At 36.9% G+C, this 26,961-nt stretch overlaps 1 long non-coding RNA gene across 1 annotated transcript; it reads left to right on the forward strand.

Annotated features, from left to right (window-relative positions):
* The first annotated feature begins 20,960 nt into the window (after window positions 1–20,960).
* Window positions 20,961–26,571, forward strand: LOC113618431 (uncharacterized). Its single transcript, XR_003432017.1, has 2 exons — window positions 20,961–21,061; window positions 26,488–26,571. It is a non-coding gene; the product is annotated as an uncharacterized LOC113618431 (long non-coding RNA).
* Window positions 26,572–26,961: the final 390 nt, after the last annotated feature.

Consider the following 26,961-nt stretch of genomic DNA (forward strand, 5'->3'; position numbering starts at 1 on the left):
GTGCCCTTCTGAGGAAGGAAGATCCTTATCCCATTTGCAACTGAACAAAGAGAATGAAGCTAATGAAGTGGTAGGGAGAGTTAAAAGAAAAGCACGAAAATATGCATAAGGCTCACCTTATATTTTAATGGGATGATCCAGTTAATTTACTTTACCATTTAGACATAGTGTTAAATTTTCTTTTTTTTAAAATAGCAGCATTATTATTATTTTTATTGAAGTTGATATAGTTGATGTATAATACTATATATTACAAGTATATTATATAGAGATTCACAATTTTTAAAGATTATACTCCATTTACAGTTATTATAAAATATTGGCTATATTTCCTGTGTTGTACAATATATCCTTGTAGCTTATGTTTTTAATATTTTTTAATTAAAAATTTTTTTTATGTAGCTTATTTTATATCTAATAGTTTGTACCTCTTAATCCCCTACCCCTACATTGCCCCTCCCCCCCCCATTGGTAACTACTAGTTCTCTATATCTGTGAGTCCGCTTCTTTTTTGTTATACTCACTAGTTTGTTGTATTTTTTAGATTCCACATATAAGTGATATCATAGTTTTTGTTCTTCTCTGTCTGATTTATTTCACTTAGCATAATGCCTCCCAAGTCCATCCATGTTATTGCTAATGGTAAAATTTCTTTCTTTTTACAGCTGAGTAGTATTCCATTGTATATATATACATATACCACTTCTTTATCCATTCATCTGTTGATGGACACTTAGGTTGTTCCATATCTTGGCAATTGTAAATTATGCTGCTATGAACATTGGGGTGCATGTATCTTTTTGAATTAGTGTTTTTGGTTTTTCTCAAATATATACCCAGGAGTGGAATTGCTGGGTCATATGGTAATTCTATTTTTAGTTTTTTGAGAAACTTCCATACTGTTTTCCACAGTGGCTGCACCAATTTACATTCCCACCAACAGTGCCCAAGGGTTCCCTTTTCTACATATCCTCACCAACATTTGTTATTTGTGTTCTTTTTGTTGATAGCCATTCTGACAGGTGTCAAGTGTTATTTCATTATGGTTTTGATTTGCATTTCCCTGATGATTAGTGACATTGAGCATCTTTTCATAGTGTTAAATTTTCTGATACAGCATCCTAAAGGAGTCATTGAACTATTTTAGTTAGAGATATATGTTACCAGTTTTATGCTTTAGAAAGTCCATTCAAGATACAGGTGTAGAAAGAATTCAAGAAGCACATGATTGAGGTCAGGGGACTCTTAAAAATCTACTTTGGTAGCCATATGAGAAGCTATGATGGATTCAAGAGTCAGATATCAGACATAATAAGAAGATAGAACCCATAAGACTTAGTGATTTTTGGCCTGGGGAGAGGGGTCAGGATAGAAGATGATTATTCACAGTGATTACTAGGTTTCTGGGTTTTGGATACACCAACTCTTATTATACAGGAAATTCTGGAGGTGGAATAATTCTTCAAGAAGATCTGAACATGTTGATTGGAGCAAATGTAGGAAATATAAACGGATGTGTCAAGTAAGCCTTGGATATTCTCAAAGTAACTTTTTTGATAGCAATATAAATTTGAGAACCACAACAGCTATAGGGGAATACATTGAGTGAGAAGAAGAAATAATAAAAGATAAAATTCAGAAAGAAGACTAATATTTAATATGTGATCCAATAAAGGAAGTACAGGAAATGCCTAGGAAAGTAATATGAGAATGGAGACAATGGTGTATCAGAAACCAAGGAGGACAAGAATGATCTGAAGAAAATGAGGAAGAAGTTGAAAATACCACAGGAAGTAAGAAAAGGTATCACTCTTTCATTCACAGGCATTTATCACCGCTCTGACTTTGTGCCAGGTGAGGTTGTGCAGGTTGCGACAGACAATGCAGGAGGCAGAAAGAGTGCATATCTCATGGAGCTTGCAATCTACATGGGCCATTTCCCACTGTAGACAAGGCAGTTTCAGTGCAGCACTCAGAATAAAACCCAAATTACAAGTGTGGAGAAACGAGTGGAATGAAAGGAAGTAAAGTCCTCAACTGTAGGCCTAAGTGTCCGCTTCATGGTAGTGAAACTGGGAATAGTTGTGGAGTGGCCCATGACAAGCCATCTTTTATTTTTAAGATGCGGATGAGCATGTTTAGACTGTGAGAGAAAGAACATAGAAAGAAACATTTGAATATATAGATAAGAAAGGGAACAATAAATGTTGCTCGAAAGGTCCTAGAAGAGGTGGGGTAAGTTTGAATCAAGAGCTCAAATGGAGACGTGAGCCCTCAATAAGATAGAAGATGTGAAAGCAGGAAGGTGGTTGGCCATCCTTCCACCCACAACTCCCCCGACAGATTGAGGGACTCTGATCCGTGATCTTGCAGAGCCACCCACATACATCTATTTTCCTGGTGTGATTATTTTTAAGTGTTTTTCTCCCCAATACACTATGAGTTCCGTGCAACCAGCAGTGGTGTATATCATCTGTTCAGTGAGCAACAGTACCTAGAACATATCACATGCTTAACAAGTGTGTGTTAATAACAGAATGCTACCAGAGTAGAACCGAGCATTCCCAACTTAAAGGACTATATTGTAAAGGTAAATGAACTTCCAAGTAACTTCAATTAGCTCTCACTTTATTTCCATGAGTCCTCAGGCATCAGTAACATAAAACATTTCAAAGTTATAGTGGGGTTTTCTTTACAGCTGTTATTGGATTTTCTTACCATCGTAGCTATAAATAACATATACAGACACCTCCATATGCCTTCAACCTACACCCATGACAATTGTCATCTACTTTCACTGAATAAAGGCCCTCCAAATGATAGCAGCTTATTTGCAGGTAACTCTTTCAAAAATGTGGAAAATGCTCATGTTATGAGACCTCATAATTAACACTACTACTTAATGTTGTATACTACTAGTACCTCTAAAGCATAAATAAATGTAGACATCTCATAGAGTTCTTTGTATTGATAATAAAACCAAAACTGGTTTTCAGTTAAGCAAGATTCCCTAATAACTCACATACCCAATGTTCTCTATGAAGAAATGGGATTGAAAACACAAATTGGAACTTTCCTTTTATATGACAGCATATAATTGCAATCACTATGCTTGGCCTCTCTCTTTCTTCCCAAAATGCCTCTAATCTTATAAACAAAGTATCATAGTTCATGATTCAGTAAACAAGAATAAAATGCCTTACTTTTGAAAATCCTATTTCAAAGAATCCTTCAATACCTTCAAAGTTCAAGTAAACTTTCTTTATCCCTAGTTGATAAACTTGTTTTTAGTTCTGGAGGAAGGGATAGTAGGAAATAAAATGTTAATGTGTAGCCACTATCATTGATCTCTACAGAAGAGATTATACCCTCTATTAAAAATAAATTCTTGACATTTTGTACCATATTTCAAACCCAATTATAACCAAAAATTAATGCGATAATGATTTCCAAGCTCTTACCAATGACCCACTTAATTCGCATGAATGTTAGGAGTACAAAATTTGTTCTGTAAGTGTTGGCTTTAATTTATGTTACTCTGTTACATCCCTATTGATTCTTTTGTGTATGTGTATCTACTAGGAATTTGTTCCACTGTAAGTGACAGATAACCCAATTTATAATGACTTACACTAATAGGGATTTATTTTTCTCACATAATGAGAGGTTTGAAGGTAAGAGGTGGCTATAGTCAGTTCAGTTGCTCAATAACATCGTCAAGGAATAGCTCTTTCTGTCTTTCTGCTGCACCATCTTTAGTGTGTTAATTTGTTTCTCATGAAAACCAAATTATGCTCGCAATATGTCTACTGTAGGTCCAGATACCTGTCTTTTTTCAATGCAGAAAAAAATGGGAACAAATGCTGCTGGCCACCATTGTTCCCTATTTCAAGAAAGGAAAAGCCTTCGCAGAAACCCCTCCATATACTATCATTTCGGTCTCACTGGCCACTCTTAGATGCAAGAGAGATCAGAAAAGCAGAGGACAGGATTCTAGAGATTGGATTAAAACAAACAGTATGCATGGCCCAGGACTGTGCTACTTGTTGCTCCTAACAAAATAAGAGAACAATAATAGCAAAAAAGGGAGGAGATAGATTTTGGTAGACAACTAACAATGTCTGCCAGTGTACATAATAAAATCTCTCTTATCTAGATTGTTCACAGAATACAATTGTACTTTTTCTTACTTATTCTAGTTTTAAAAAAAGGTATTAATAGCTCTATTATAAACTCCTCAAGAGCAGTGACTATGATTTTTCATTACTGTGTTACAGCAAATACAATAACTGACATATAGCAGATATCCAATAAACATTTGTGGGTAGATGTATAAATAAATAAATGCATGAGTGAATACATAGGTCAATTACTGATTTTCAAAAACTTGAATGCCATAACATAATTCAGTACTAAAATTATATTGAATAATAGATGTTTTATGATATATAGTTGTGATCCTCTCATGTTTTTAACTTCTTTTCTTTTATAATTTTATTATTTTTTCCAGCTTTATTGAGTTGACATAAAACATTGTGTAAGCTTAAGGTATGCAACATGTTGATTTGATACACTTATATATGGCAAAGTGTTTACCACTATAGTGTTAGCTCACACCTCCATCATGTCACGTAACTACCATTTCTTTTTTGTGGGGAGAATATTTAAAGATCTACTCTCCTAGCAACACTCAAGTCGATAATTTGTATTATTAACCACAGTAACCAGGCTGTATATTAAATCCCCAGAACATATTCATCTTATAACTGGAATTTTTGCTCTTTGACCAACATCTCCTCATTTCCCCGACCCCAGCCACTGGTAACCACCATTTGACTCTGTTTCTGTGAGTTCAGCTTTGATATTACGGTGTATCTCTGCCTGACTTATTTCACTTACCATAATGCCCTCAAGGTCCACTCACGTTGTCACAAATGACAGGATTTCTTTTTTTTTAATGGCTGAATAAAACTACACTGTGTATATATACCATGTCTTCTTTACCCATTCATCTGTTGATGAACGTTTATGTTGTTTCCATATCTTGGCTATTGTGAATGATGCTGCAGTGAACACAGGAGTGCAAATATCTCTTTGGGATCCTATTTTCATTAGACATATACCCAGATGTGAGAATAGATCATATGGTAGTTCTATTTTTAATTATTTTTTCTTTTTAAAAAAAATTTATTTATGGCTGTGTTGGGTCTTCGTTTCTATGCGAGGGCTTTCTCTAGTTGCGGCAGGAGGGGGCCACTCTTCATCGTGGTGCGCGGGCCTCTCACTATCGTGGCCTCTCTTGTTGCGGAGCACAGGTTCCAGACGCACAGGCTCAGTAGTTGTGGCTCACAGGCCTAGTTGCTCCACGGCATGTGGGATCTTCCCAGACCAGGGCTCGAAACTGTGTCCCCTGCATTGGCAGGCAGATTCTCAACCACTGTGCCACCAGGGAAGCCCCTATTTTTAATTTTTTGAGGAACCTCCATACTGTTTTCCATAGTGGCTGCACCAATTTACATTCCCAACAACAGTGCAGATTCCCTTTTCTCCACATTCTCACCAACATTCTCTTGTTATTTCTCATCTTTTTGATAATAACCATTCTAACAGCTGTGAGGTGGTTTTGATTAGCATTTTCCTGGTGCTTAGTGATGTTGAGCACCTTTTCGTGTACCTGTTAGCCATTTGTATATCTTCTTTGGAAAAATGTCTCTTCAGCTCCCCTGCCCATTTTTTAATCAGATTGTTTGGATTTTTGCTATTGATTTTTTTGTTAACATCTTTATTGGAATATAAATGCTTTACAATGGTGTGTTAGTTTCTGCTTTATAACAAAGTGAATCAGCTATACACATACATATATCCCCATATCTCCTCCCTCTTGCGTCTCCCTCCCACCCTCCCTATCCTGCCCCTCTAGGTGGTCACAAAGCACCAAGCTGATCTCCCTGTGCTATGTGGCTGCTTCCCACTAGTTATCTAAAAAAAAAAAAAAATGTTCTGAAGAACCTAGGTGCAGGACAGGAATGGACTTGAGGACACGGGGAGGGGAAAGGGTAAGCTAGGACAAAGTGAGAGAGTGGACATGGACATATATACACTACCAAATTTGCTATTGATTTTTATGAGTTCTTTATATACTTTGGATATATTTGGATATTATTTTGGATATATTGGATATTTGGATACTTTGGATATATACTTTGGATATTAACACCTTATCAGATATATAATTTACAAATATTTTCTCCCATTCTGTAAATTCCTTTTTATTTTGTTGATGGTTTTCTTTGCTGTACAGAAGTTTTTTAGTGCTGTAGTCCCACTTGTTGATATTTGGTTTTTTGCCTTTGCTTTTGGTGTCAAATCTGAAAAATCATTGTCAAGACCAAAGTCAAGGAATTTACTCCCTTGTTTTCTTCTAGGAGTTTCATGGTTTCACATTTTACTTTCAAGTCTTCAATCCATTTTGAGTTGATTTTCGTATATGGTGTAAGATAGGGGTCCAGTTATCATTGTTTTGCATGTGGCTATCCAGTTTTTCCAACACCATTTATTGAAGAGCCTACCTTGTCTCCCATTGTTTACCCTTGGCTCCTTTGTCATAAATTAATCTGATCTTTGTCATTTCTTTCTTTTGCTAACTTTGGGCTTAGTTGGTTCTTCTTATATGTTTTTAAGTTTTGCAAAACCATATGAAATTTAAAGGCAGTTTCCTTTCTCCAAAGGGAGATGCTAAATTATCTAGCTATTAAGCCTATTAAGGATAAGAGAGTAAATGTCCACAGTAATGGGGAAGAAGGAAGGAAGTGAGAGGGATGGAAGGAGGCAAGGAAGGCAACAGTAAAAAAAGAAAAAGGAAAGGAAAGGAAAGGAAATGGAAGAAACACTCAAGCTATCAAGTGATTGTGAAGGTTTGGATAGCAGTTAGAGGTCCAAGAGTAAAATGCAACATCATCCAAAGTCCTGGAAAAGGCAAAAAAGTATAGGTTGATGTAGCTGTGTCTTCTCAAGTCTAAAATGAAAACCAGAATTAGATTAAATTATCTTTGATAAAAAAAAATAATGAAAAAGACTCTTAATTATACTGGCGCATTAGAAGCTCTTTAAATAACATGAAAGTCCCCTACATACGAACGAGTTCCATTCCATTCCAAGAGCACGTCTGTAAGTCCAATTTGTTCGAAAGTCCTGCAGTTAGCCTAGGTACGCACCTAACACAATCGGCTATATACTGCTGCTTTCACGCTTCCTTCTGGACATCTTGGGCTTGAAATAAAGATACTGTGCTATGATACTCTACAGAGTACTATACAGTAAGGTACACAAAAGCACAACCACTTGTAGAGGATGCATGCACGTGACAGCGTACACCAGACAGATGAACTAACTTATGTGATTGGACACGCGAATGCATGTTCACATCTTTGAAAGTTTGCAGCTTGAACGTTTGTATGTAGGGCACTTGCTGTACTCAGAGTGATGCTTCTATCTTTTTCAACAGAATTAAATAGTAATGAGGAAAGCAAGGATTTTCTTTTCCCTGTAAATCCTTTCTCTATTGTCCAACCCTCTCCTCAACTTTCTACTTTTGGCAAAAAGGAGTCATTGGTTAGATAGAGAAGAGCCTCCTAGATTGCCCAGTACCAAATGAAGAAAATCAATAGGAAAGGTAAAGAAAGTTTCACATCATTTTCTGGACTCCATATGAGCCTGTAATAGGTAATAATAAGCATGTTTTCCTTCTGGAAACAAACTACTTACACAACATTGTAGATGGTGCAAATGAGAAGCTACCTTTTTTGCAGTTATATTTATGAGATTTTAACTTTTACGCACAAAAAAATAGAATTAAAAAGTATCCAATAATCTATTACACTTAACTACACATGAAAAGACTCGTTAAGCTGATGGGACTGTGCCCTCCTAGTGAGAGTTATGTTAATGCAATTAAAATATGTAGGAGGAAACAAACAGCACCATAAATATCATAATTCTGTGCAAATACAAACCAGTCAAATAATGGTAAATTCAATGAAATCATAAAAATTTAAACCAGAATAAGACCTTAGAAAACAATGACTCCAACCTCTTCATATTAATATTTAAAGCTATATAACTGGATGACAGAGGTTGAACTAAACCCAGGTATCCAATGGCATGTGATTAACCCATGATGTACACTTTTGGAAAGAATATGGCTGTCTTTTGATTAAGTTTATCATTATGATCATCAGATATGCAAGTAAATTAATATGTAAATAGTTTAAGTTAATCCAAAAACCAGTCTGACAGATTTTCATTGACTACCTTGATTTGCCCAGTGGCTAACAAGATTATGAATTTTTAAATTGTCCATATTAAGTGGGTGTTCTTGGCTTTTACTATGCATAGATTATTATGCATATAAAATTATGGAAGTTTATGTATATACTGGCCTATCAAATTCTAATATACATAATGCAGACATTAAACGGGGGGAAGTCTGGCAAAGCTATGCTGCAGCTCGTGAATACCAGTGATAAGCCTATCTGTCTTCAAGTTAATTGCAAATAATTTTACCTGAAATAGAAAAGTATTGCAGTTTTACATTCACTTAAAATTAGTGGAAACTGCATATGTTGTTGCCACAGACTAGAAATATGTGTTAACCGTCTGACATGGTACGTGCTAATCACAAATATTGTCCTATCATGCCAGCTTTACTATTTGTGTATCAAACGTTTTCTTAATTACAGGTTATTATATGAAGCATGACAAAATAAATATCATGGCCATGCTTTTATTTAATTAGTAATATTCAATTTACTGGAAATTAGGGTTGTTTTGGTTCGTTTTAAGGGTATTTCTGAACACTTTATTCAGAAGATTGGCTGAACATTATCTTATTGAAATATCAAAGCAAGACTGATATATTTTATTCTAACAAAACTACAGCTATTTTTTGTGAAGTTATCTTGTTTTCTAAAAATTTAACATCAAATACTTTTATATTATCATATACGCCATTCTAAAATTTCTTAAGTAATTAGTTTCTTAAACAATAGAAATATACTCATTTTAAATCCTTTTCTGCTTCAAAAATTAATTAAATATTTATTTTGAATGAGGAGATAGGAAGGTATGCTCTATACTTAGCTGCCTTCACTGTACAAAGAGAAAAATACATGGTGGTTGCATCTGGTAGAGGAAGGTACAACCTAGAGATGCATCAAGCAGACCTAGATCATGGTTAGCAGGGAGGAGAACAGAGACCACATACGAAGAGAGGAAAATGAGAGAATATGATGGAAAAAAAGAAAGAAGCAAAGTAACTGCAGACAGTGGCATACACGTAGCAAACAGGGTTAGATTTTTAAGTCGAGGGTCAGTTTTATGACAAAGGAAAACAAATTTTAGCTCTCAGCATTGTGTGCAGGGAAGGACAGGAAGACAAAGAATGACAAGTGTCCTAAAACTAGCCAGAGCAAGGGAGCAGAGTGGGAAGGTCTTGAGCTCACCTCATCCCACAGACACACCAAAACTACAACTACATATAGGACAACTGTCTCTGAGAGTGACCTGAAGACTAGTAAAACAGATATTCTACAACTAAAGATATAAAGAAAAGACCAATTTGAGACATGTGGGAGGGGCAGAGATGTGGTCTAGTCAGAACCCACACCTCCAGTCTGGGAACCCATAAGCGGGAGAGATATCACAACGGTGGAGGTTTCCCCTGAGGAGCGAGGAATGTGAGGCCCACATCAGTTCCCCAGACTGGGAGACCTGCACCAGGAAGATAAGCTCTCATAAGGTTTGGATTTGAAAACTAGTGGGGCTTACACCCAGGAGAGCCAGATTGTTGTGGGAAACTGAGACATGGCTCTTGAAGGACTCATGCACAAACTCACTCTCTCCATGGTCCAGCTCAGAGGCAACAGCTTGAAAAGTGCCTGGATCATATGAGAAGACTGACCCACTAATTTTAGGGCTTGTGCAGAGGGACAGGGACCTGCTGGAACTTCCTCTGAGGATGGAAGCACTGGTGGCACCTTCTTACTCTCCTTCCACCTAGCTAGCTGGTGTTGGCTGATACTGTTCCTGTCACTCCCCCTCAACTAAGCTAATACAATGCACCCCACCCCAGCTGGGGACCCACCCTGCCCAACTTGCCCACAGCAGCTGGCCTTTCCAAAGCAGTTCCTACCTGCCCCATCTGGCAGGCCACCCCAGCTAGCACCAGTGCCTCTCCAAGGTGGCCCCCACTATGGTGTGGCCAGCCCTGCCCATCAGGGCACCTGCAGCAGTCATAGCTGAGCCATGTACTAGCTGCGCCAGGAGCCAGTGGAGCTTACTAGGATTCTGACAGCTGTTGTGGCTGAGCCTTACAGCCAGCCAGCCTGGGAACCAACTCTGCCTACCTGTGTACCTGCAGCAATCACAGCCCAACCACAATAGGAAGATGCATGCAGCCCATGCAGGAAATACTACTGGAGCATCTAGCCCTGGTGACCAGGGGACATTGTGCCATTGGGCTCCACAGGACAAATTTTACATAAGGTCATTCTTTCAAGACTAGAGGATGTAACAGATAAACCTAGACATAAAACAAACACAGAGACTTAGGCAAAATGAGAAGACAAAGGAATACCTTCCAAATGAAAGAATAAGACAAAACTTAGGAAAGTAACTAAATGAAATGGAGATAAGCAATTTACCAGGTAAACAGTTTAAAATAACACTCATAAAGACACTTGCCAAACTCAGGAGAAGAATGAATGAATTCAGTCAGAATGTCAAAAAATAAAAAATAAAAAAGAACCAATAAGAAATGAAGAATATGATAATTGAAATGAAAAATACCGTAGAGGGAATCAACAGATTAAAGATGTGGAAAAATGAATCAGTGATCTAAAAGACAGAGTAGTAGAAATCATCCAATCAGAAAAGCAAACAGAAAGAAGAATTTTAAAAAATGAGAATAGTTTAAGAGACCTCTGGGACAACAACAAGTAAACTATCATTCATATTAATGGGTCACAGAGGGAGGAGAATGGGAAAAAGGTACAGGAAAGTTACTAGAAAAAATAGTGGCTGAAAACTTCACTAACCTGATGAAGGAAACAGACATCCAAGTCTAGGATTCAGAATCCCAAACAAGATGAATCCAAAGAGACCCACACCAAGACACACTATAATTAAAATGTCAAAAGTTGAAGGTAAGAGAGAATCTTAAAAGCATCAAGACAAAAATAACTAGTTACAGATAGGGGAGCACCTATAAGACTATCAGCTAACTTTTCAGCAGAAACTTTACAGGCCAAAAGGGACTGGCATGATATAGTTAAAATGCTGAAAGAGGGCTTCCCTGGTGGCGCAATGGTTGAGAGTCTGCCTGCCAATGCAGGAGACGGGGGTTCGTGCCCCGGTCCGGGAAGATCCCGCATGCCACGGAGTGGCTGGGCCCGTAAGCCATGGCCACTGGGCCTGCACGTCCGGAGCCTGTGCTCCGCAACGGGAGGGGCCACAGCGGTGGGAGGCCTGTGTACCGCAAAAAAAAAAAAAAAAAATGCTGAAAGAAAGAAACTTACAACCAAGAATACTCTACCCTACAAAGTTATCGTTCAGAATTGAAGTAAAGATAAAGACTTTCCCAGACAAGCAAATCCTAAAGGAGTTCATCACCACTAAACTAACCTTACAAAAAATGTTAAAGGGATTTTTTTAATGAAAAAAAAAGGTTAAATCAAGAAACAAGGAAATTATTTTTTTAAATCTCACTGGTTAAATCAAACATACAGTAAATATAGTGGATCAACCACCTATAAATCTAGTAAGAAATTGAAAGACAAAAATAGTAGAACCATCTGTATCTTAAAATAATTAGTTAGGCAATACACAAAATAAAAAGATATAAAATATGAGGTCAAAAATATAGAATGGAGGGGAATAAAAATGTAGTGTTTTAGAATGAACTTGAATTTAAGCAATCATCAACCTAAAATAGACTGCTCTATACATAGTATATTATGTATGAACCTCATGGTAATCACAGGCCAGAAAATTATTACAGATACACAAAAAATAAAAATAAAGGAATACAAATATAACACTAAAAAAAGTCATCAAATGACAAGGGAGGGGAATAAGAGAAAAGGAAAGAAAAAAAGAAAGCTATAAAAACAACCAGAAAATGATTAACAAAATGGCCATAGGTACATACCTCTCAACAATTACTTTAAATGTTAATGTACTAAATGTCCCAATCAAAAGGCATGGGGTGACTGAATGGACAAAAAAAAAAAGCTCATCTATATGCTACCTACAAGTGACTTACTTCAGATCTAAGAACACACACAGACTTAAGGTGAAGAGATGAAAAAAACTACTTAATTCAAATAGAAATGAAAAGCCAGCCTAGCAATACTTATGTCAGATGAAACAGACTTTAAAACAAAGACTGGAACAAAAGACAAAGAAGGGATTTACATAATGATAAAGGAATCAATACAACAATGGGATATAACGCTTATAAATATCTATGCTCCCAAGATAGTAGCACCTAAATACATAAAGCAAATATTAACAGGAATAAAGAAAAAATTGACAGTAATGCAATAGTAGTAGAGGACTTTAACACCCCACTTACATCAATAGATAGATCATCTAGATGGAAAATCAATAAGGAAATATATATATATAAAGCATTCCACCCCCAAAAGAGGAGTATACACATTCTTTTAAAGTACACATGGATATTCTCTCAGATAAACATAAACCATATGTTAAGGCCACCAAGCAGTTCCCAATAAATTTAAGAAGATTGAAATCATATCATGCATCTTTACTGACCACAGAGTATGAAGCTAGAAATCAATTACAAGAAGAAAACTGGAAAAATTACAAACACATGGAGGCTAAACAACATGTTTCTAAACAGCCAGTGGGTCAACAAAAAAATCAAAGAGGAAATTAAAAAATAAATGAGACAAATGAAAATGGAAACACAATTATCCAAAATCTATGGAATGCAACCAAAGCAGTTCTAACAGGAAAGTTTATAGCAATTCAAGCTTACTTCAGGAAACAAGAAAAATCTGAAATAAACAATTTAACCTAACACCTAAAGGAACCAGAAAAAAAGAACAAACAAAACCCAGTTAGTAGAAGGAAAAAAATAAAGATCAGAGCAGAAATAAATGAAATAGAGACTAAAAAAAAAAATAGAAAAGATCAATAAAGCTAAAGCTGGTACTTTGAAAAGACAAAATTAATAAACTTTTTCACCATGAAAAAAAAGGACCATGAAAATAAAGAAAGGACCCAAATAAATCAAATCAGAAATGAATTAAGTTACAACCAATACCCACAGAAATACAAAAAATTATGAGAGGCTGCTGTGAACAATTATACACCAACAAATTGGACGACCTGGAAGAAATGGATAAATTCCTGGAAACACAAATCTTCCAAGACTGAATCAGGAATAAATAGAAAATATGAACTGACAAATTACTAGTAGTAAAATTGAATCAGTAATCAAAAAACTCCCAAGCAATAAAAGTCCAGGACCACACAGCTTCACAGGTGAATTCTACCAAGCATTCAAAGCATCCTTCTCAAACTATTCTAAAAAATTTAAGAGGAAGGAACACTTCCAAACTCATTTTAGGAGGACAACATCACCCTGATCTCAAAATCAACAAAGACACTACAAAAAAAATTACAGGCCAATATCTTTGATGAACATAGATGCAAAAATCCTCAAAAAAATATTAGCAAACCAAATTCCACAATACAGTAAAAGGATCACACACCATGATCAAGTGAGATTTATTCCAGGGATGCAAGGAAAGTTCAATATTCACAAATCAATTAACATGATACACCACAATAATGAACCAAAGCATAAAAATCATATGATCATCTCAGTGGATGCTGAAAAAGCATTTAACAAAATTCTACATTCTTTCATGATAAATACTCTCAACAAAGTGGGTATAGAGGAAACAAACCTCAAAGTAATAAAAGCCATATATGAGAACCCACAGGTAACATCACACTCAAAGGTGAAAAGCTAAAAGATTTCCTCTAAGATCAGGAATAAGGCAAGAATGCCCACTCTTGCCATTTTTATTCAACATAGTATTGAAAGTCCTAACTTAAGCAATCAGACAAAAAAGAGATAAAAGGCGTCCAAATTGGGAAAAAAAGGAGTAAAACTGTCACTATTTGCAGATGACAACATACTATATATAGAATAGAAAACCCTAAATACTTCACCAAAAAACCTGTTAGAATTATTAATTGAATTCAGTAAAGTTGCAGGATACAAAATTAATATACAGAAATCTGCAGCATTTCTCTACACTAATAACAAATTGTCAGAAAGAGAAATTAAGAAAGCAATCCTATTTACAACTGAATCAAAAAGAATCAAATACCTAGAAATAAATTTAACAAAGGAGGTGACCTTGTACTCTGAAAACTATGACATTGATGAAAGAAACTGAAAAAGGCACAAATAAATGGAAATATAGTTCATGCTCATGGATTGGAAGAATTAGTATTGTTAAAATGTCCATACTACCCAAAGCAATTTACAGATTCAGTACAATCTCTATCATAATACTCATGGCATTTCCCACAGAACTAAAACAAACAATTCTAAAATATTTTTGGAACCACAAAAGACCTTGAATAGCCAAAGCAGTCCTGAGAATGAAGAACAAAGCTAGAGGTATCATGCCCTTTTATTTCAAATTATACCACAAAGCCATAGTAATCAAGCCAGTGTGCACTGGCACAAAAACAGACACACAGATCAATGGAACTGAATAGAAAGCCCAGAAATAAACCCATTTTAATATGGTCAATTAATTTGTGACAAAGAAGCCAAGAATTTACCATGGGAAAAAACAGTCTGTTCAATAAATGGTGTTGAGAAAACTGAACAGCTACATGCAAAATGATGAAACTGGACTTTTTCTTACACCATATACAAAAGTAAATTCAAAGTGGATTAAAGAGTTAAATGTAAGAACTTAACCCATTAAACACCTAAAAGAAAACATAGGCAGTACACTCTTTGACACTGGTTCTAGCAATATTGTTTGGGATCTGTCTCTTCAGGTAAGGGCAACAAAACAAAAATAAACAAATGAGACTACATCAATCAAAAAGCTTTTGCACAGCAAAAAGAACCATCAACAAAAAGAAAAGGCACCCTACTGAATGGAGAAGATATTTGCAGGGAAATGCAAATCAAAACCACAATGAGATATCACCTCACACCTGTTAGGATGGATATTACCAAAAAGACAACAAATAACAAGTGTTGTCGAGGATGTGGAGAAAAAGGGAACCTTCCTACATTGTTGGTGGGAATGTAAATTGGTGCAGCCACTATGAAAATATATTGAGGTTCCTCAAAAATTTTTAAATAGAACTACCATACAGTCCAGCAATTCCACTTCTGGATATTTATCCAAAGAAAATTGAAACACCATGTCCACAAATGTTCATTACAGCATTATTTACAGTAGCCAAAATATGGAAGCAAACTAAGTGTCCATTGATGAGTAAATGGATAAGAAGATGTGGAATGTATATACAGTGGAACATTACTCAGCCATAAAAAATGAAATCTTGCCATTTTCAACAACATGGGTGGACCTGTAGGGCATTATGCTAAGTGAAATAAGTCAGAGGAATACAAATATTGTATGATTTCACTTATATGTGGAATCCAGAAAGCAAAACAAATGAACAAACAAAACAGAAACAGACTCATAGATACAGAGAACAAATTGGTGGTTGCCACAGAGGAGGGCAACCACCAGTTTGCATTTTTAATTGAGTTAAAATTGGTACATAGGGCTTCCCTGGTGGCACAGTGGTTGGGAGTCCGCCTGCCGATGCAGGGAACACAGGTTCGTGCCCCGGTCCGGGAAGATCCCACGTGCCACGGAGCGGCTGGGCCCCTGAGCCATGGCCTCTGGGCCTGCGCGTCCGGAGCCTGTGCTCCGCGACGGGAGAGGCCACGACAGTGAGAGGCCCGCGTACTGCAAAAAACAACAACAACAACAACAAAAAAAATTGGTACATAACATTATATTAGTTTGCAACATAATAATTCAATCTTTGTACACACTACAAAGTGATCAGCATAATAAGTCTAATTACATTTTAAAGTTTAAGAAACACTGGGATAGATTTTACATATCCTCCAGATTTAGATAGGCATATTTGAAAGAGTTTATCAAATATAACAGAAGTAAGTTTATGACATGAACCTCTGAGAGGGATTAAAGCAACAAATGAAAGTTAGGGAGCTCTAAGAAGTGAAATTTTAATTGGACAAATAATCCTGATAATAAATAAAAGAGTGTATGGTACGTAAAAAAGCAAAAACAATACCAAAATGGTGTTGGGCAAGGAGTTCTCTGGAGTCCGGTTTTTTAAAGCAACAAGTATGATGCCTAATATTTAACTGGAATTTTGTTATATACCAAATGTTTTCTATATACCATATACTAGGCTCCTTATATGACTTAACTAATTTCTCCTTTGTATAATAATTAATGTAATAATTAATTACATTAAATCTGTACAGTGGGAGGAATTTCTGTCACCACTGTATAGAGGCAAACACCGAGAAATGAAGAAATTCAATGAATACCCCAAATATAGGTAGGTAATAAGTTGTGGTGGCAAGTTTCAAATCCAAGAAATCTCTCCCCTATGAAAATCATAAGATACTTTAACTGAAACGTGACTATGGCATTTTTTAAGAGCTAAAACTCTTAGAAGACGATAAAAAAGTAAGTCTTAATGATCATGGATTAAATAAGGTCTTCTTAGATATGACACCAACAGCACAAGAGACAAAAGAAAAAATAGATAATTTAAATTTTATCAAAATTAAAAACTTCCCAGAACACCAAGCAAGAAAGTTAAAAAAAAAATAGAATGGGAGAAAAATATTGGAGATAATATATCAAATAAGGGACTTGTATCTAAAATATATAAAAACTCTTACAACTCAATTATAAAAGAACAAATAATGCAATTAAAAATGGGCAAAGGATACAAATGGATACTTATCCAAAAATATACAAATGGCCACTAAGCACATGAAAATATGCTCAGCACCATTAGCTGCTAGGAAAACGCAAATCAAAACCCCAGTGAGGTCCCATGTCACACCCAGTAGAATGGCTATAATCAAAAAGACAGATAATCACAAGGGTTGACAAGGATATGAAGAAATTGGAACCATTGTATTGAATGTAAATGCTGCAGACACTTAGAAAAACAACCTGCCAGTTCCTGAAAAAGTTAAATACAGAATTATCATATGACCAGCAATTCTACTCCTAGGTACAGAGAAATGAAGTAAACACATGACTATGCAAAAACTTATACATTAGTGCATGGCATCATTATTCATAAAAGTCAAAAACTGGAAACAACCCAAATGTCCTTCACCTGATGAATAGATAAAATGTGGTATATTTAATTCTGCAGTGAAAAGGAATGAAGTATTGATATATGCTGTAACCTGGATGAACCTTGAAAACATGCTAAGTGAAAGAAGCCAGTCACAAAAGACTACGTTATGTTCCATTTACATTAAATGTCTAGAATAGGCAAATCTATAGAGCTAGGAAGTAGATTAGTGCTTACCTAGGACAAGGGGATGGGGTGGGGGGAAATGGGAGTGAGTGCTAATGGGCATGGGGTTTCTTTGGGGGGATGATAAAATACGTTCTAAGATTGATTATGATGGCTGTTGCACAACTCTAAATATACTAAAAACTGAATATTGTAAACTTTAAATGGGTGAATTTTATGGTATATGAATTGCATCTCAAGGAAGCTGTTAAACAAAAAAGCCTATAACTAGGGTATAAGATTGTTAGTGAAAGAGCAGAGAAGCAGGGAAAGGGTAGAAAGGAGAGAAGAGGCCTAGGGACAGGGCTGAATAACAAGGTACAGGCTAGAATTGGAGTTGGTAGGCTTATCCTAGACATTTTATAAAAACACAAACTCAAACTTTAAAATACATACTATACAGGACCACACAACTACTATTAATAATACATTTGATTTTAAAATTAAAATCAATATACACAACTGTTTTTTATTAATGGTGTTTTGGGAGGAAAAGCATACTTTGGAATTGGTCATAACATGAATTCAATCCAATATATGCCACTTACTAGCTGGTTAACCCTATAAAAGTTATTTAGCTTCCCTAAGCTCTGAGGCTTTCTCTATTTGTGAAATAGGGACACTGATATATTTCTCTTAGTCTCACAATACATGTGAGGTGCTTGTGCCCGACATGGTGTTGGACTCAAAACATGGTATCTGTTAGTAGAAGTAATAGTAAAAATCATTATCATTCAGTGATGATTACTACCAATTTGCCATATTCTACTGAAAGTTTTGCCAACAGAATAATCCAAATTTTGTTACTTAATAAAGTTTTGGCTCTAGATTTTACAACAGGTAGCTAAAAAAAATCTTTCTATTTCATTTATATCAAACAGCTATAGAATAGTAAATATTTTTCATTATATAGAAGAAAACATAAGAAAAAACGATAAGCATAAATAGCTGACCTGAAGCCCAACAGTATGTTATTACACAATAACATAACCCTCTCACTGTGGTATCACCACTTAGAAAAGAAAATTAAAGTAAAAGGAAAACAGAGCTATATGTACAGAAAATAGGAGACTAATAGAAATTGGAGTCTCAAAAAGAAGGGAAAGAGCAAGAAAAGTATACATATGCAACTGAGGGCAAATAATTCTTTATTATTATTATTATTCTATCAACTTAAATGGACAGTTTCAGTTTTGACAACAACATAGAAAAGGAAAAATGACATAAATTTTGTATGTTGTAATATCATATTGTAACATAGCATAGTACATAATAATGTATAATAATTAGGGCCAAACATTTATCTATTCTACAGAGATCCTCCTTTAACTTTGAAAGATTAGGTAAACATGTATTTGTGCATTTATCCATAACACCCCTGCTAAAATGGTAGTTTAAAAATACAATGGCATTAAGCCACAAGGAATGAAACAACAGGAGAGCAGACATGAGATTTCCATATTTTACTAGGAGATGGGAAAACTGAAAGCAGATAGGTGAGTGGTAGCTGGCCCCACTACACCCATGAGAGGCTCAGAACTGGCACAAGGCATCTTAAGTGCTGAGTGTAGCACAGTGCTGAAAACAGGTGTATGGGTTAGAAGTCTTGTGTGTATAATGGAAAACTATGCCTAGGTCCTGTGACTATGCATTGTAGCCAGGCAGTAATTTCTCTATCCTCACCCCATGAAAAAGACTGGAAATTTATTCTCTAGGAAAATTGCACCAGAGATTTTCTGCACAGAAAACACCAGGCACAGAGGCACAGCACAGAAAGATTAAGTGAAATTTTGCCTAATAAAGAGTGGAATCCTCTGTTACCTTATCCCGTACTACTCCCAGAATGCCTCCATAAAAGAGACTGGAAGATTCTTCTCTGTAGTAATTGAACAGTCCCAGATAATAGATACATTCCAAGGAATCTGCAGTTCACTGACCCATCAATTTTAATGCAGCCCACTCTTAGGTAGGTACAACTTGGCACACACAGCTTCTGTACTCCACTTTTAAATGTTAATGAACATCCAAAGAACACCAGACATTTGAAGATACCTCCAACATGAAAAGCAGAGAGCAACAGTGAGGAAAGAGAAAGGAGGTGTATTTTATACAGCATCATCAGATGACTCTGTAAAAGACATGGAATAATTTAATAAATACCTTTTTTTTTTAGGATGATGTTGGGGGTAGGAGTTTATTAATTAATTTACTTTTTCTGTGTGGGGTCTTCGTTTCTGTGCGAGGACTGTCTCTAGTTGTGGCAAGCGGGGGCCACTCTTCATCGTGGTGCGTGGGCCTCTCACTATCGTGGCCTCTCTTGTTGAGGAGCACAGGCTCCAGACGCGCAGGCTCAGTAGTTGTGGCTCACGGGCCCAGTTGCTCCACGGCATGTGGGATCCTCCCAGACCAGGGCTCGAACCCGTGTCCCCTGCATTAACAGGCAGATTCTCAACCACTGCACCACCAGGGAAGCCCAATAAATACCATTTTTGAAAGACAGAAGTTAATAGGTTTTATTTAATATAGAAGTTAAAGATATGTACCTAATATATTTTTCATGCATATGTTTAAAAAATTACTGAGCATCTTCCAATTTCTAGGCATGAAGCAAATTACCAAGGGTAAGAAAAGATGAATAAAACAGTTTCTTCTTGAAGTAGCTCAAAGAAGAAAAGAGAAGAGAAATACACAGACATGAAATAATTACAACAAAATGTAATAAATGATAAAATATAGGATGAATACAGTGTGAGGTATCATATAGGAACAATAGTTAAATGTTTGGGAGAGTATGCTTCTGGAAGTATCATTAAGTTATACTTTAAAACAAACCCACCAATCCTATTACATGTGTAAATATGTGCTTACATAATATAAGGAAAAATTTATAATTAAAAAATGTTGAGAAACTGTGTTCTCTTTAAAAACTGAAAACTTTTTGGGTGAACCATATTTCAAAGAAACTGTCAACTTCATCCAATGTGCTCAGTAGGACTCCACTTACAATAGTGGGCCTACTCAAATTAATCAAGCACTGCACTGTGCTCTCTATTTTCAACTCTGGACTCTGACTATGACGGCACTTTAAATGGTTACAGAATTGGCATGGAGCTTTGGACAAATTATATTAAAATCCTGTGGGAGGGACTTCCCTGGTGGTGCAGTGGTTAAGAATCCGACTGCCAATGCAGGGGACACAGGTTCGAGCCCTGGTTCGGGAAGATCCCACATGCTGTGGAGCAACTAAGCCCGTGCGCCACCACTACTGAGCCTGCACTCTAGAGCCAGTGAGCCACAACTACTGAGCCTGCCTGCCACAACTACTGAAGCCCGCGCGCCTAGAGCCCATGCTCCGCAACAAGAGAAGCCACCACAATGAGAAGCCCGCGCACTGCGAGGAAGAGTAGCCCCCCCTCGCCGCAACTAGGGAAAGCCCCCGTGCAGTAAAAAAGACCCAACACAGCCAAAAATAAGTTAAATAAATAAATTTATTAAAAAAAAAATTCCTGTGGGAATTGCACTTAATTAAGCAATAATAATTTATCAAAAGCTTTACTAAGCTGTTAGTCTCATTTTACATTCATAAGAAGAAACATATGTATAAAGATATAATAAACATATCATTTTATAAATAATCACAATTTGTTCTCTGTCAAGGACACAAATTAATCAATCTTTTAAATATTAATGTTTTGGGATAATTTTCTTCCATTATAACACTTGGAGTCTACTATTTTATCCTAGTAAATTTCCATTAACTACAGCCTGTTTTATATATATTATTAAGAACTGGCAATGATCCAGGTATAGGGTCTTAAGTTGATTTTTCAAAAGCATCCTTCTTTTCATTGACATTATCTCTATAACTACATCTATGTAGAAATAACCACACGACATAGGGCAAAAACCAAAGACCTGTCTTTCTTAAGTACATACTGACTTTTTTTATGTTCCCATTTGATACTACAATTGCTTGAGTACTCACTGGTACAAAGGCATGCAATGCACCCTATCTGGATGTTCTGAAGTTGTTTAGTTGCAAATTACATTTCTATGAAATATCTTTACTTTAAAATTTAGTTTGTATGTGTTGACAAGATTCTGATCAAATGGTTAGCAAACTTGATGATACATTATTGTGTCAAAACCTAATGGTTTTGGGGCTTCCCTGGTGGCACAGTGGTTGACAGTCCGCCTGCGGATGCAGGGGACATGGGTTCATGCCCCGGTCTGGGAAGATCCCATATGCCACAGAGTGGCTGGGCCCGTGAGCCATGGCCGCTGAGCCTGCATGTCTGGAGCCTGTGCTCCGCAATGGGAGAGGCCACAACAGTGAGAGGCCCGTGTACCGCAAAAAAAATAAAAAAAAAATAAAAAAAACAAAACCCTAATGGTTTTGTTCTGATTTCCTTTCTAACTTTCTTCATATAAATTTGATCTTAGACTGTGTATTTGTTTACCCTCTCTATGGAAGTTCATATAATATATACCCCAATATACTCAGGGTAACTGCTGGAGAAAGATTTGACATTATTCCCATATGAAATTTTAGGAGGATGAAATTTGAAGAAATTAGATGCCTTCTTTTAGGTCACCAAACTGGTTAATGGCTAGATGAAATTAAGAGTTGTTAGTTGAATTCTAATGCAAAGCTCCTTCATGATGTTTATGCCTAGTTTTCTCATGAATGCAAAAAGATAACTGCAATTTTCCTGTTGCCTTAACAAATACAGAAAAAATGAGAAATTGTGAAATTGTATTGAAAATATTAAGACTAATATAAACAACGGCTGTAGGTAAAACATGAACAAAATAGCATCTAAATTATTAAGAAACATGAACTTATCGGTATTATCTCTTGAGATAACTCAAGTTTTTAGCTAGAGTTTGATTATATAGTAGTTTAATGTTGTTAATATCTCTTTAACTGAATCTGATCAACTGATATTCTCCTTTCATACCATCATAGTAAACTTAGTAACTACCAATTTTACACATCACATATTCTTCAACATTTTTGCTCAGCTATATTACACATTATAGTGTGCAAAACACCATGCTGCCATTCTTTCAGTTGTGGGAATAAAGAACAATATGGCAACAGATAAGAAAATCATTTAAGTGTTTGTGTGTATTTTGTTCACTACTCTTCAGTCCAATTTTAGAGATGAACTAACTGTGTCCCAATTCACAATCCCATAGTGACAGACCTAGAACATTGTAGTTAAGTGGTCTATCCACTCCATCATTTTGCACATGTTTGGAAATAACTCATGGATTTAGCTGGCTAGAATGGGAATTTTAATGATTTACATAGAAGAACGTATCTAAGTTAGGAAACCAATTTTTCCGTTGGTATTTTAGTTATGATAGTATTCTCTAGAGACTAGCCTAGGCATATCTTCTACCTACAAGGAAATAATTGCTACTTTATAACAGGGATTATTTCCCAATCCAGTCTTCCCCCACATATTATGGAATTATTAAATTATATTTATTCAACCTCTTCGTACCTTTCTATTTGACTTTCTTCCAAAAGAACTGAGCAATCATCTGATGAATTTAATGAATGAATAAAGTCAATCCAAATGATTACAAAAAAGAAAAGTGCTTCCCCATAAACTTGGGGAGAGGTGACTTATTTTATTGATTTAATTGGCATTAGGAGTTTTTACTCTGAAGTATTTTTTCCAAAGTAAAAAAAAAAGGTACTTAAAATAATGCTCTTAAAAAGTGACATTTTAATGTCATGGAATGAGTCAGTGGATCTTACTGTGAGGTTTATGAGGTCAGGTTAATCTTCTGTAGTTAGCCAAATAACTCAAGGAAAACATAGCCATTAAGGAAAGGTTACATTATTTAGGTCTGCCCTACTTGTGTACTTCTACATTACTTACATTCTTTTACCACTTCCCAGCTTTTTTGTTAATTTTGCACCTTTTACAATTATCTTAGTGCAGTCAGTTTAATTGAAAGAAACAAAAGAACTTCAACTTCGTCTTCACTAAGATCAATATTGTTATCAAAATACTTCAGTTTAATGAAAATGCCTTTCTGGCAAAAGATCAAGAAATAGACTATTAGTGTCTTGTCTATTAATACATATAAATATCCCTGCATATTTAAGATTAAAAATAAACTAGACCTTTAAGCACTGACACTTTCTGGATCTTTCATCTAAGCTTTTGAAAGAACTTGTCTGTGATGGCTTAATTCATTCAAAACAACTTAAAATCTGTGAACTTAAAAACTGACTGAGAATCTGGCCTCTTTCTCTCTGAGAATCAGGCTTTCAAAATGTAGTAAGATTTCAAAAGAAGCAGCCTAGTTACTCATCCTCTGCTTACTCAGAGTAGCCCTGGCTGAATGCTGTGACTCTGTCGTAACTTCTGGGTTAAGTATCTGTGTACTGAATAGCAAATGGAGTATCTCTAGGGCACAATGTCGTGTTGCATCATGCAAGGTGCATTTTCAGCACTGATACCTAAGCAAATTTGTTTGCTGCAGTAGCAATAGCAGAAGCATCTGAAAACTTACAACCCCTTCACATCATAAGTGAGATCTTTCACACATCTTCACTTAATATATTCTACTCTCCCAGATGTACTATAGAATTATTAGCTCCAATTGCGCAAGTCCAAACATGGCATCTGGAAACATCCCTCTGTGTAGAGGGTAGATACGTTCCTAATCTGTTGTTTGAGGTGGTATAAACTTGGACTCTTTCCGTGGCTGTCATCTACAAGATTTGTTACAAATTACTCTGGGAACAAGTGTAAAATCCTGGTGGTCAATGTCATATCTTCTAGGGAAATTACTGTGTTCTATTAAGAAAGTTATAAATCTTGACTTCCTCTGGGATTATTTTCACTATACTTTCCTAAATGTGTAGCCATAAACACATAGTCAGATATTTATAAGAGATAAGGGCTGGAACCATGCAAATCATGGCACAGGGAATCGAGGTGTAAGAATTATGTGGGAGAATAAAAACATGAAGTAAATGCTAATGATAATCTGAAGTCATTACCCATAATAGTTCAGCTAACAGTTCTTGAGTACTAAATGCCAAGCATTATGTTTAGTATTTTATATACAAGATCTCATTTAAATATATGATGCCAGAGAACAAGGATGAGCTCACCAACAGAAGAAAAATGGGCTGGAAAATACAAGTTTAGCCTATAAAGAAAGATTTATAGAAGATCATCTTTCGATGGCAGAAAGTTTTGTGTGGTAATAGAGCAGAAAGGAGCTTTCAATGACAGGAGTTCCTTTCTGGGAAAAGGACCTAGGACAGTCAGACTCAGGGTAAACTCAGTTCTGGGTGAGTCCATGTGTGCTCTGTACAAAATATCTGTCCCACCATCCCAGCATTGGAGACCTGTTCCAGTGCTGGAAAACTGCCACCTTCTGTTAGAGCCAAACTTGGGTCCATGCACACACGTGCAGTGAAGCCAATCTACTACACTGCGTTGTGGTGAGGGAAAGTGCAGCATTTATTGCAGGTTACCAAGTAGGGAGTCCAGCTAATGCTCAAGAGACCCGAACACCTAGATGGCTTTCAGGGGAAGGTTTTTTACTTATTTTTCTTTTTTTTTTGCCATAGCTTGCAGCTTGCAGGATCTTAGTTCCCTGACCAGGGGTTGAACCTGGGGCCACAGCAGTGAAAGCACCAAGTCCTAACCACTAGATCACCAGGGAAATCAGGATGATTTTCCATAAAGACAGGGTGAAGGCAGGGGTTGTGGGGTGCTGTGATCAGCTCATGGACTTTCTTCTGATTGGTTGGTGGTGAGGTAATCAGGAGTCAACATCACCAACCTTCTGGTTCCAGTTCGTCTGGGGTCTACCTGCTTGTGTGCAGCATATAATTAACTACTTCCACCTGGTGAGGGTTTCAATATCTGCCAGACAGCTCAAAGGATATGGCTTAGAATATTGTCTATAGCCTTGAGGAGGAACTAAAGGTCTGAAACTTTGTTTAATGGCTAAATTATTATTACTTTGCTTTGCTTGACTGTTTTCCTTTCTTTCTGCATTTTCTCACTTCTCCAATTAAATTTAGCCTTTGGAACTCAAGGAAGGCCTAGGGGGCTAAAGTTTTTCTACAAACAAGAGGCAGGTGGAGGACAGGGGAGAGTCTGTCCCAGGAAGGCCCCATAGTGTCCTGCTCTGTTCACTACCAAGAAGCACTCAAGTGTCTAGGGTCAGTCAAAGCAGGTCTTTGGAGTTCTGGTAGGCTGCATCTGAAGGGGGTCAGTCTACTGAGCTATAAAAACACTGGTTTAAAAAAGATTTAAGGGCTTCCCTGGTGGCGCAGTGGTTGAGGGTCCGCCTGCAGATGCAGGGGACACAGGTTCGTGCCCCGGTCCTGGAGGATCCCACATGCCGCTGGGTGGCTGGGCCCGTGAGCCATGGCCGCTGAGCCTGAGCATCCGGAGCCTGTGCTCCGCAGCGGGAGAGGCCACAACAGTGAGAGGCCCGCGTACCGCAAAAAATAAAAAAATAAAAAAGAGATTTAAGGCCAGGAACAGGAAGGTCAAGTATTTTGCCAAGGTCAAATCCAGGTCAAAACACTAGAGGTGCTACCCTGGTGGTGCAGTGGTTAAGAATCTGCCTGCCAATGCAGGGGACACGGGTTCGATCCCTGGTCCGGGAAGATCCCAGGTGCTGCGGACCAACAAAGCCCGCGTGCCACAACTACTGAGCCTGCGCTCTAGAGCCCGCGTGCCACAACTATTGAAGCTGGCGCACCGCAATGAAGAGCCCGTGCTCTGCAACAAGAGAGGCCACCACAATGAGAAGCCCACGAACCGCAATGAAGAGGTAGCCCCAACTCGCCACATCTAGAGACAGCCCGCGCGCAGCAGCGAGGACGCAACGCGGCCAGAAATAAATAAATAAATTTATTGAAAAAAAGAAAAAGAAAAAAAAACACACACTAGAGATATATTCTACTGCATCTAGGGAGTAAACCACTACAGATAGCTTGGAATAAAGCCTTAACTAAACCCTGGCCCCATTACCCTGCCTATCTCCCTTCTCCTCTCGCCCCTAACCTCATTTATTCTTCAGGAAATGCCTGCTTCGCGAAGTTGTGGATAGAGAGATCTCTGGGCCCTCTCAGTAAATGGGTTTCAGTCCCGCTTCCGAGGACCGTTCCCTATTACTCCCTCTTCCCTTTCCGTATCTGACCTCTAACCAGGCAACCACTGGGAAGAAGACATAAAGAAGAAAAGGAAAAGGAGACTAAAGTCGTTTTTATAACATTTTAGATGCTTTTAGAAAGGTTCACGTCAT

Source organism: Aethalodelphis obliquidens, unplaced genomic scaffold (genome assembly GCF_003676395.1).
Source record: "Aethalodelphis obliquidens isolate GAN/ISIS:26980383/991018 unplaced genomic scaffold, ASM367639v1 scaffold1, whole genome shotgun sequence".
NCBI lineage: Eukaryota > Metazoa > Chordata > Mammalia > Artiodactyla > Delphinidae > Aethalodelphis > Aethalodelphis obliquidens.